At 36.5% G+C, this 13,072-nt stretch overlaps 1 long non-coding RNA gene across 1 annotated transcript in view; it reads right to left on the bottom strand.

The window, feature by feature from the left end:
- The window catches only part of LOC134002545 (uncharacterized), a 46,917-nt gene extending 35,740 nt beyond the window's left edge, over window positions 1–11,177 (bottom strand). The window contains exon 1 of the long non-coding RNA XR_009927611.1: window positions 11,020–11,177. This is a non-coding gene — a long non-coding RNA (uncharacterized LOC134002545). The remainder of the gene's footprint in view (window positions 1–11,019) is intronic.
- Window positions 11,178–13,072: the final 1,895 nt, after the last annotated feature.

Below are 13,072 nucleotides of genomic sequence, written 5' to 3'. Positions count from 1 at the left end.
AACCAAGTATTTATATCACTTTCATATATATATTTTAAAAATGAGAGTCAGGATATCCTGATCCAGGTTCGGGGGCCAACCCAAACATTTTTTAAAAGCTAAGTATGAGCTTTATAAAGCCTTTGTTAGCTCAGGGAACGTCAGCTGTCAAAACATGCTATTATGCACTCCACTAAAACACTGGAACCATTAAAGAGTGGAAGCAAGCGGAAGGTGGAGCGGCAAAATAATAATGTATCATTATCATCAAGTTATTTTGGGTGGAAGCAGCGCTGGGTGCACTGATGTGTGACTAGTATAGGTGTGGTTTGGGCTCACGCTGGACTGTCACATGGACTGTTGTGGCTGATTCAAATGTAAAAGGTACTGTGGTGTCTGTGCCAGCACCTGAACATTTGAAAAAGATTCAATTAAAGTATCGACCACTTGACCACTCACGAGCATATGTTTAACTGGACTTCGGGAGAAGTGTTTGGTTAACGGCAGACAATGACACTGCAGCCTTAGAAATATTCCCAAAAACACAGAGAACATTTTACACGCCTTCATCTCCTTATGCTTCATATTTTGCAACAACTTCTTCACCTGCTCCAACCAATCATCTATTAATCAGCTCCAGACCTCACACAACTCAGCTGCCAGAGAGGTGACCTCATCACGCCTTGTTCATCCTCCCTACACCGGCTGCCACCATGTATTACAACTGTCTTTAATATCTTACTTTCGACTTTCGTGCTATATATCTGACCTCTTAGTTGCATACGAGCCAGTACGTAGCCTGAGATCCTCAGGCTGAAAACTCAAGGCTAAAGAACAAACTACCTAAGGAAATCAGGGTCAGCAAAATCACTCACCTCTTCTGAATCTCTTCTTAAAACATGCTTTCATCAGAAAGACATAATTGACAAATTGCATTTTTTAATGTACGCTAATGAACAATATCAATATTTCAGGTATTACTTTCAGTTGAACTGTGTTTTTTTTTCACTTTAAAATCTGTGCAATATCAGTATCAGACTCAGGTATATTATTCTAACACCAATATTAGTCTATACATAATGTTTTTCCCCCGCAATATTGCTATTGATGCTTTTTTTAATTGTTACCGTCCACATGCTGCTAACACTGTGAATTTCCCCATCATGGGACTAATACTTACTTGATTTTTATTGGCTGCTCCTTTTGCATCAACGCTGTAATTGGTTTTATCTGTTTTATTTGCTTATGTTTGTTTCATGATCTGCTTGTTGCTGCTTGAATATGGTCCTCCGTGTGAGGCACGTTGTAGCCTGGGTTTAGAAAGTGCTCTATAAATGAAGATCATTATTATTATTAGTCCAATTAAAAAAATTGGCAATTCATTGCCCATTTGACAATGTTTTTCATTTTTTTCCCAACCAAAATATCTGAATTAGACTAGAATATTCACTCCGGAATCCTTACCTCAGCTTTTTATGTATACGTTTAGACATTTTCCACAGTTAGATGAGGTCATGGAGAGATCATGGTGCTGGTTTAAAGATAAGTCTGCAGTGTTTATGTTCACTTAACTGAAACCACCATCTTTCACTAATCTTGTTCCAATGTGACGTCTTATGTTCTAAACCTGACCACACACAGGACTCAGGATGTGAATCCTAAAGTCCAAGTCCTGTGTTTTGTGCACCCTCCACCCATCCAAACCTCCGCCCCATGACATCAGCCTAGTCAGTACATCATGTCTATCCATTCACTAAAATGTTGAATATAATCCAGGCAGCGATTAAGCTCGACACACACTGCAAGGTAACCGGGGAAAAATGAGCTGAATTTCCAGGAGACGTGCTTGGATATATGTGTGTGAATATGTGTGTTGGACAAAAGTACAACAACCAGCTGCAACCACAGTAAAGCTGCTGAATGGTGGACAGCAGGAGACTGTGGTCGTACGGAGCTCTGCATGAATGTGTTTCTGACTGTGTGAGTGTGAAGCATCACTGGAAAAGACTCATTGTGATAAACGACAGAAAAGAAAAGAGAGAAAGGGACAGACAGCAGGTTGTGTGGCAGAAGGCTGATCAACAATGATGTACTGATCCACTCAGAGCAGACACTCAGCGGTGGGTCAGGAAGCCCTGTTTGTTTCACAGTAACTTTTACTGCTTTATCACACTGATAGGAGCCAGTCACTGTGGTCTGCTTCCACTGTGACACACACACACACACACACACACACACACACACACACACACACACACACACACACACACACACACACACACACACACACACTCTAACTAAAACATCTACAACATGAAACACCCACTTCAAACTAAAATCACTTCTACAAATCAGAAAATCTCAATAAATTGCGCAAAAAGAACCTTGGAACCAAATATGGGATTCATTCTAAATGTTTTTCTGTTATCTTTGATGCTGTTCCATGTGTGTCTCTGTCCAACAGCACACTGACTGATCCACTGACAGATTTCTGTCTCTGTGTGTAGGATCTGTGTTCTGTCAGTCACAGCCACTCAATCCAGTCTAACATTAAATGGAAAATAAAGTTTGATTGTACAAAATTACAGTTTAATTGCATTTCTAGGATGAGTGTTTCTGAGAGTGTATTTAAAACATTTCATTTGGGTGGAAATAAATCAATATATAATACATGGTATGTTCTAACATGATGACAGCACAGGGAGAAGAGCAGGAAATGAGCAGAAAATAGCAGGACTAGCCCTTTATTTCTATTTAATAATACAGTGAGTAGCTGCACTGGTGTTGCAGCCTGAGAATAAGACATATTTTGACATTTTATTCATCACCTGGTGTGATGTGCATTTTAATGCTGACACCACGAAACGTAAAACACTCGACATCAGCAGAGTGACTGTGCCAGCAGCACCGCTGAGCATCACCCATGTTTCCCCTGAAGGTTCATGTCACCTGACCACATATTTCATGTTTGACACAGATGTGGTTTGTGACTCAGGATGTCAAACAAACAACTGAACAAGGTGATGAATGCAGCTCACGAGCCATGAAAACGGTTAGTCCTGAAAACTGTGAGGAAAATATCTATTTACAGTTTTATAGCCAATACTGTGGCTGCACATTAAACTGCAATTCTCTTCTATAGATTCAAGTTATATGTGGTTTATTTCATTTTAAATAAGAAAAGTTTGTACCAGACACACTCATGAATGAATTAGCATATGTATATGGAATCAGATGACATAATGCATTTGCTGGTGGGTCCACATACATTTACAAGTCACTTTCTGAACATATTTTTTAATAGAACAAAGATGTTATATTTAGGTTTGTAACTCTGCTGATTGTTTACTCGATTATAGAAATGTTCTGACATTTTATAGTCAAAAACTGGCTAAAGTCGAGCAATTAATCTAGAAAACAATCAGCAGAATATGATGAAAAAATGGTCATCGGTGTTTCCCAAAGTCCAAGATGCAATTAAAAAATATTCACAAGCCAAAGATATTGAGTTTACTGTCATGGAAGACTAAAGAATATTCACATTAAAGAAGCTGGAATCAGAGAATCAAAATCAAAGTGAGTCAATCATCAAAAGAGGTAGTGGTTAATTTTCTGTCGGACTAATCATTGCAGCTCTACTTATATTATATTACTTATTAATATGTATGTATAATCACTGAGCTACCTGAGAGTGAGGCTCACAGCTCTCTGTCTCTATTTTCAGCATCAAACTTACAGACTACCAGTGTAAATGTATCTCTCAGGACTGTGGTGGGTTTCTGTATTAATCACACAAACAGCCTTGTTTGGCCAACCAGAATCATTGTTTATGAACAGCAGCTGAGCAAATGGGCTGGCAACAGCTGTCACAGCTGGTGAAATCAACATAAAGTGTAACCTCCTGCAGCTTGTGAAGACACCGTTAATTACAACTCCTAATGAGAGTCACACTCTCTGAGGCTGGGACTGGAATAGAAAATCATTGTGATATTAAGCCTGATATCCTTGATGTTGTAGATATGAATTATAAGTAGGATTAAAGTTGCTCAACACTTTGTCTCTTTGTGTTTAGACTGCAGCAACAGATAAATCATGATGACTGAGATACTTATTTTTGGTCATTTAATCTGCTGCAATCATTGATTTATCACTGAACTCTCCAACTGTCACAGCTTCCAGAAGTTTCCCTGGACTGTTTTTTTTTTTTTTTTTTATAAATTCCATATTTTGTAACAGGATTACAGTCTCTGAGCAGTGTTTCACAATCTTATTTTGGAGCCATTTCAGTGTTAATGTGAGTCCCTGTCCCTGCATATGCAACATGATTATTGGCACACAGCTAATGTATGCTCAAACATGGCTGGACTCACTGCTAAGGAATTAATAAATCATTCAAAATAAGCCTTTTTCTTTTTCTTTTTTCTTTTTAAATTTTGGGGGAAAACTATGAAAAACAATCCACTGAGTTAGTGTTTTAGTGAGTAGATCAGTGATACTTAAATGTTGTTTCCTCTTGTTACAGATAAATCACTTTGCTATAAATACATGCAGATTTATAATCATCTATGTGACATGATTAGAATTGATCTGACATGTAGTCAAATCTTTCTAATACACTGTATCCTTCAAGCAACTGAGATATATGTTTAATCATAGGGCTGGGCAATATATCCATATTATATCCATATTGAGATATGAGACTAGATATCGTCTTACATTTTGGATATGGTAATATTGTGATATGTCATCAGAGTTGTCTCTTCCTGGTTTTAAATGCTGCATTACTGTAAAGTATGTAATTTTCTGAACTTAACAGACTGTGCTAACTGTTCTCTTATTTACTTTTTACCCATTTTGTCATGATATCCACATTACCGATGCTTATTTATTAACATTTTTATTGTGTAAATATTTTGTGAAAGCATCAAGAGTCATCTCTACATTATCGTTGCAATATCGATATCGAGGTATTTGGTCAAAAATATTGTGATACTTGATTTTATCACCCAGCCCTATTTCAGCATATAACAGGCAGCCTACTGATAAATATACAGCTTTTATATAGAAATCTTTATATAACAACATAGTTTAATCACTGCTTGTTCCAGTTTGGTTAATCAGCTTAATAACATTTGAAATATTCAATTTGAGATTCAAATATTGACTTGTATCAATTCATCCATGTCTGCTGAATGTGTACATCCAGAAGTCACAGAAATATTACAGTATGTTGTTGTTTAATCTGATATTCAGTGAAATATGTTCTTTAACCTCACTTCTTTGCTTTCACATTAACATTTACACCATGTGCCAACTTGTAAAGACTATTCTTTATATATCTCGTGTCTCCTTCATCTTTGAACCACTCTGACAGTCCACTAGTATTGAGCAATATAACAATAACATAAGATGATGCAAATGTCTACCGTCATTTGGTCATAATGGTTATAATGTATTTCAGCTTCTGTGTATCTGCATACTGTGTATCTCATTGGAACAGTGATGGAAAGTAACTAAGTATTCACTCAACTACTGTACTAAAGTATAATTGTGAGGTACTTGTACTTTACTGTAGTATTTCCATGTGATGCTACTTTCTTCATCTCAGAGGGAAATATTGTACTTTCTACTCCACTACATTTATTTGACAGCTTTAGTTACTTTTCAGATGAAGATTTGACACAATGGATAATATAACAAGCTTTTAAAATACAACACATTGTTAAAGATGAAACCAAAAAGCAGTGTGTAGTCGGCTCACATTTCAGATGTCTATGAGTTGTTAACAGCTCCACCAAATAGTGATTTTTCCCTCTAAACTTCTCACATGCTTTCATTTCAATAAATGTTCAAATGATCCAATATTTCAGCAAAAATCAAAGATTAGAGACAAAGTCCAAAAACTGAAAACACATTTGTGTATCAGAACTTAGTTTTTTCTTCTTTCCTCTCCCATTAATCATCTCACCACCCCTCACATTTATCTGCTGACCCTTTGGAGGGGCCCCACCCCTAGGTTGGGAACCACTGGACTAAACTAGCTAACTGTATATAAAGTAGTGTAAACTAGCTCCACCTCCAGCAGCTACAACAGTAACATGCTGCTCTAACACTGATGCTTCACTATTAATAATCTAATGATGTCATATATAATAATATATCAGTCAGAGGACCAAACCACTACTTTACTGTAATACTGCATACTACATCACTCATAATACTGCAGTACTTTTACTGTAATACTACATACTACATCACTCATAATACTGCAGTACTTTTACTGTAATACTGCATACTACATCACTCATAATACTGCAGTACTTTTACTGTAATACTGCATACTACATCACTCATAATACTGCAGTACTTTTACTGTAATACTGCATACTACATCGCTCATAGTACTGCAGTACTTTTACTGTAATACTGCATACTACATCACTCATAATACTGCAGTACTTTTACTGTAATACTGCATACTACATCACTCATACTGTAGTACTTTTACTGTAATACTGCATACTACATCGCTCATAGTACTGCAGTACTTTTACTGTAATACTGCATACTACATCACTCATAATACTGCAGTACTTTTACTGTAATACTGCATACTACATCGCTCATAATACTGCAGTACTATTACTGTAATACTGCATACTACATCACTCATAATACTGCAGTACTTTTACTGTAATACTGCATACTACATCACTCATAATACTGCAGTACTTTTACTGTAATACTGCATACTACATCACTCATAATACTGCAGTACTTTTACTGTAATACTACATACTACATCACTCATAATACTGCAGTACTTTTACTGTAATACTACATACTACATCACTCATAATACTGCAGTACTTTTACTGTAATACTGCATACTACATCACTCATAATACTGCAGTACTTTACTGTAATACTGCATACTACATCACTCATAATACTGCAGTACTTTTACTGTAATACTGCATACTACATCACTCATAATACTGCAGTACTTTTACTGTAATACTGCATACTACATCACTCATAATACTGCAGTACTTTTACTGTAATACTGCATACTACATCACTCATAATACTGCAGTACTTTTACTGTAATACTGCATACTACATCACTCATAATACTGCAGTACTTTTACTGTAATACTACATACTACATCACTCATAATACTGCAGTACTTTAACTGTAATACTGCATACTACATCACTCATAATACTGCAGTACTATTACTGTAATACTGCATACTACATCGCTCATAATACTGCAGTACTTTTACTATAGTAATGCAGGACTTTAACTTGTAATGGATTACTTTTACAGTGCTGTTTTGGCACTTTTACTGAAGTAGGATGTGAATACTTCTTCCAGCACTAAGACGTGTGCTTACCATCAGTCAGTGGAATTAAAACACTATTAAGTGTGGCCACAAACAGAAGCATTGTGTGTGTTACTGCACACAGCAGATTTCTAAGTATCACTAATGACTGTAACAAGCAGCTGGCTGGCGAGGTGTAAAGTAACGTTCAGCGTATTCTGCACGGTGAGAGCCAAACGTCTGCACTGTTTACTAGCATGTAAACCTCAGCTATGAGCACACTGCTGATGCTGCCTTTCGATAGCAGCGCGGCGCTTTGAAATCAGACTCTCGGGGGAACACAACAAAGCATAGCGGCTGAGATTCTCAAACAATGTAAGCTGAAAGTTTACAACATGAATTATTATCTTTTCTGAACATTTTAAAAATCATTTTTAACTCTTTCTTTACACCCTCATGCACGTAAATGAGAAACGATGACATTTTTCTCATTGGCTGCACTTCTCTTTCTTTATATTTAGCTTTCACGAAACACTGGCAACGGTTAGGAACAGAAACATAACATTTCATACTCAATTCAACAATCACTATAGCGAGGGATAGCCAAGAAAATTCATTCTCTGTATGCTACACTTTAATCTTGTGTTCGCAAAAACTATAATTAGGTTTGCGGGACTCAAGCCCATGCCTGTTCACAGTGGACATGGAAAGAAAAAGGGCTGCCGTTCACTTCCCTCCTTCCCCTCCTCTCTTCCCCTTCTGCTTTGAGGAGTCAAATTGGTTCCAGATGCATTCTCTCACGGCTAGCCTCCATAACCAAATCGCAACATGAAAGAAAATGAAGGGGAGAAGTTTCGCAAAACTCTAAAGAGGCAAAAAAAAAAAAAAAAAAAATGTATGGAATTTCAATACAAACTAGTAGAATAGGGAGGATGACAGAGAGAGAAGAAAAAGCTGTTATCTTCCTAAAGCGGCTCATCACCACTTTTCCACACGGCGCTGTTTATCACACCTACAAGCTTTTTAGGGATTTTCTGAGATGCCTTTTTTTTTACTGTCACAAGCCTCTGGGAGACAATGTGCACCCCAAATGAGGATCTAAGAGTCGTGTTGCTTTCATGTTCCAGGCAGATGTGTCAGGAACAAAAAAAAAAAACCGTACAAAGTGATATTTAGCCAGAGCAAATCCACATCCTGCACCCATGTGGACCGAACATCAAAGACCTACCCACCAGCATGTTAGACCAATTTATAACCCTGCCCCGAGCCCCCTTTCAGATAAAACACTGGCTAAAGGAGGCTGAGATAGACACACAATGACCAGAAATGATATTAAAGAGCGAGAACACCTGAAGGACTTCCTCCAGAAGGCTTCCAAAAAATGTCGCAACAGTGTACAAAGTGACATGTGAGTGTTGACTCAGCCAATTTAACAAGTGAGAGCAAATTCAAGGGCAGTTGTCTTACAGCAACGTGCACACACACCTCTGTGTTTGTCTAACAGCTTTAACGAGCCCCAGTGAATTCATTAGCAACCCCTCAAAGGCTGATACACTATTCATTCACACCGACCAGACTCCTTTCAAAACATCAGGCAGTTTTATTTCCTATAGGATGGATTAGGGTAATGTGGGACATTTTTTTGCAATTCTGACTTGTTTACCTTATTTACATATGAATCCAACACATTATATCAACTCCTTATATCATTATGAAATCCCTGAGATGTTTGCTTGTTAAAATCAGAAGACAGTTTTTGGATATTGTACTCAAAAGGAACATGGCACTTATATTAATAGTTTCAGAATTTATAGATTTTATTATCTGGGACACTAGTTTTTAGACTTAGAAATACTTTTATTTATACAAAGCAGCCTTATCTACTTTGTATACATTTTTGTAAAACTTTCTGAAATGTGCATACTCATATTTGGTCGTTTAAATCAGTAGGCTTACAATTTTTAGGTTAAAAAACTAGCAATCTGTATGTACATTTTTAAACAATATAACTTACACAGTACGCATGTACTAGTTAGCTTTTAAATAATTGAATAGAAAAAGTGATAAATGCACTGGAGTCTAGTTGTCCCACATTAATCATTGTCCCAGTAGTCTAACAGCAAGTGAAACACATGTGACAGATGGACTACACATTCAATATTGATATCACTATCAATTTATATTAACGTAACTTAAAGCAAGCGGCTTACAAGTGCTTACTGAGGTGTATTTTAGAGGAAGAAATACGTGGGAATAACAGTTCATTTAAGTGAGTAAACGTGTTTAAGGTAAGGGTAGATTAGGGTAATGTTGTTTACCTTATTTACATATGAATCCAACACATTATATCAACACCTTATATCATTATGAAATCCCTGAGATGTTTGCTTGTTAAATCAGAAGACAGTTTTTGGATATTGTACTCAAAAGGAACATGACACTTTTTCATATTAATGTTCCCTTTTGTAGATTTTGTAATGTGGGACACTAGATTTTAGACTTAGAAATACATTGATTTATAGAAAGCAGCTTTACATCTGCCACAACTTTCTTTTTAGGTTAAAAAAAAACGAGTAGGCTGTATGTTCACGTGTGTTTTTAAATAATATAACTTACACAGTGCACATATACTAGTTAGCTTTTAAATAATTGAATAGAAAACTGTCCCACATCAGTCAATGTCCCATATTACCCTAATCCACCCTATGCCGAATTAAAGAACGTATGGTATTTATTCATAAAACATGTTAAGTGTTATACTATCGGCTGTCTGAAGTTATAAATAGTAGGGACACAGTAAAAAAGCCTGAACAGTTCACTAGGTTTGGCATCCGGTAACTTAACGGTCCCTGCTCACTTTTCCTTTTTTTCCTCTTGATCCGCTATGTCACATCTGTTTCCTTCCTATTCCCGGTTATTCCTCACACAAGGACGAGCCGAGCCAATATAACGTTATAAAACTATTCTAACACTTATTAAAAGAAGTAAACCTGAGTGTGATATTTGTATTATTAACAGCGTTACTGTTTACTGTTAGTTAAAGCTCAGCGGCTAATGTGGAAGACGTTTCACTACTAAGCTAACATCTACCTCAGTTATACATGTTACTACACATATACGCACACATACTGAACAAATACTGCTAAAGTAATACATATACTGCTTTAGTGAGTATTTAGTGATGCTCTCTTTAATTCGACCTTCATTAAATATACAAAACCTATAGAAATTGAAACTTTAACAATAGTTTTCTCCGTTATTCCCACAATCATCTCACGCCTACTACCTCCGTGGTGGGCGGTAGCTGGCGCTGTAAACGACTCAAAAACTATAGATTTTAATAAAGAAAGTGGCTGCTTGCTGGATTATTTTTTACCCGAATTTACCAAAACACTTGTATTAATCGGAATACATGTCAATAACGTGTTTGAGAGGTTTCCATGTCCACTAAACAGCAAGGAAATATCACATAGTAGAGTTTTTATGATAGAGTTTGGCGTGTAAATCATCAGAGAGAGATGTGTCGGGTCAACAGGATGCCTGCTGTCACTGAATCAACAGGTTAGTCCCGACCTGAAGCGTCAACAAGTAAAGAAAAGCTTTAAGATTCCGCTATGCAAACTTCTGTTCTTTTTTCCCCAGCATGTGAAGTTAACAGATGTATGAAAGCAGACAGACAGCAGTATTAGACTTGAATCACAGACACACTCACCCTGAGCTCGGAGCGGCTGGCAGTAAAAGTTTACGGCGAGGAGGAAAGTGATTATCTGGAAACACACACGCATCTTATTGCAATCCTAAAGTGCATCGTGGACAAGAAGACATAGAAAACACTGGTGCTGTGACATGCTCCATGGATCCCCTAATAACTCTCTCTCTCTCTCTCTCTCTCTCTCTCTCTCTCTCTCTCTCTCTCTCGCTCTCTCAGCCCCCGGTTCTGTAAATGGACAGCAGAGGACATGCGCAGAACGCAGAACGAGCCCGGTTAACGGTGAAAAAGCACAAGTTAAAAGTCAGTTACCAACCAATATGACTTACATCAAGGTATACTGTAATTCAAAAGTTTAAAACATGACCTAACTTTGGTAATAATATTATTTCACTTTTATGGAGTAACAGTACTCTACACACACACACACACACACACACACGCACTCACACGCACGCACGCACTCACACACACACACACACACACACACACACACACACACACACACACACACACACAGGCTGATAGATCCAATGATAAACTACAGATTGACAGCCAGTAGTTTCAAACTATAGAATATTGGGGTTTTAAGGCACTTTTATGAGAATATAGGATAATAGCTTCATTTCTGCCCATGCTGATGAATGTATGTCTCACTACTCTAAATGTACACCATATAAACTGTAAGTCCTCCTTTACATTCACCACAATCACTCTTCATAATTACAGCTGTAGTCAGAATATTAGAAATACTGAGGTCATAAGTCCAAGACCTCACAATAAAGTCTCACTTTTGTTCAGTCTTGTTAAAACCACGGATCTCCAAAACATCAATATTTCATGAGCTAAGAAATATTTTAGGGAATACACTTTGTATTTATTAAATGTGCCAAAGAAGTCAAAATTGAATATATTGAGTCTAAAAAACGGAATTCAGCCAATCTATCTGCCAGCGTAGAACATTTAACTCCCCAGAGTTTCCTTTTTTTCAAGAATGAATGCAGAGGACATGAACTCAGCATACAATAACTGCAGTATTAAAAATCTGAATCAAACCTAGGACTGTTAAATACATTTGTAGTCATTATCAGTTATTTTTTACATAGCATTAGATATGAGTTGTCTTTGAAATTGGCTACAAATTAGAAGGGTCACTTCTTAATAAGTCAGTCCTGTCTTCTTCAATGTAAATGTATATGATGATAATAATAATTATAACCACAACAATAATAACAATATTTATTTATAGAGCACTTATTACAAAGTGCTTCACAAAAGAAGCAAAATAAATCAGGCAAAAAATCAAATAATTTGATTTTAAAAACATAAAACCAATTTATTGTATGATAAAACAAGAGACAATTTAAAGGAAATAAAAACATAAATGGAAGACAGTTCAAAGAAAATACAAACTCAAATAAAATCAGGAAAGGCTCTCTGATGGAAATGTTTCTTTTATGGGACTTAAAAGAAATCACTGAGTCAGTCAGTCATTTCATGCCAGGGCCAAATATACTACTAACTGTTAGAGAAAAATTGGAATAAATGAAGCCCAGATTCTATTTCATATCTACATAATGGGGAAACATTGGAAAATGTTCATGCTGAATATCTGCTAAACATTCATCAAAAACATTTGTTTTCCTATAATATCCGTTCAGAGTGTCTAAAGCATGATTCATTTTTTATTGGCAACTCGAAACTATTGTTTTGGTTAGAGCTGAGACAAAGAGGCAGAGGAGAAGAGATGAAGCTGTAACCCCAACTCTACTTTTTTTCCATATTTAACCAAAGCCACATTCTTTCAAAAACCATAACCAAAGTTTCTTTGTAGCCTAAACAGAATCTAAACATAAACATGATGAAGCCTGTCATCCAGTGTCAAAGTCATACAAGAATGTTGCTCTTCATGGTCTGGAAAAAATGTTATCAGGGATCCACATTGAAATATTTGAAAATGTACTTGGCAAATTCAGTATAATAAGTAAATTCACCATTCAGTATATAACCATATCTTTTTAGAAAACAGGACTGAATGAGAATACTTACAGTGTGC

Source organism: Scomber scombrus, chromosome 20 (assembly GCF_963691925.1).
Source record: "Scomber scombrus chromosome 20, fScoSco1.1, whole genome shotgun sequence".
Taxonomy (NCBI): domain Eukaryota; kingdom Metazoa; phylum Chordata; class Actinopteri; order Scombriformes; family Scombridae; genus Scomber; species Scomber scombrus.
The sequence above is the reverse complement of the archived record's forward strand: the minus strand, read 5'-3'. Positions and strand labels throughout refer to the sequence as shown.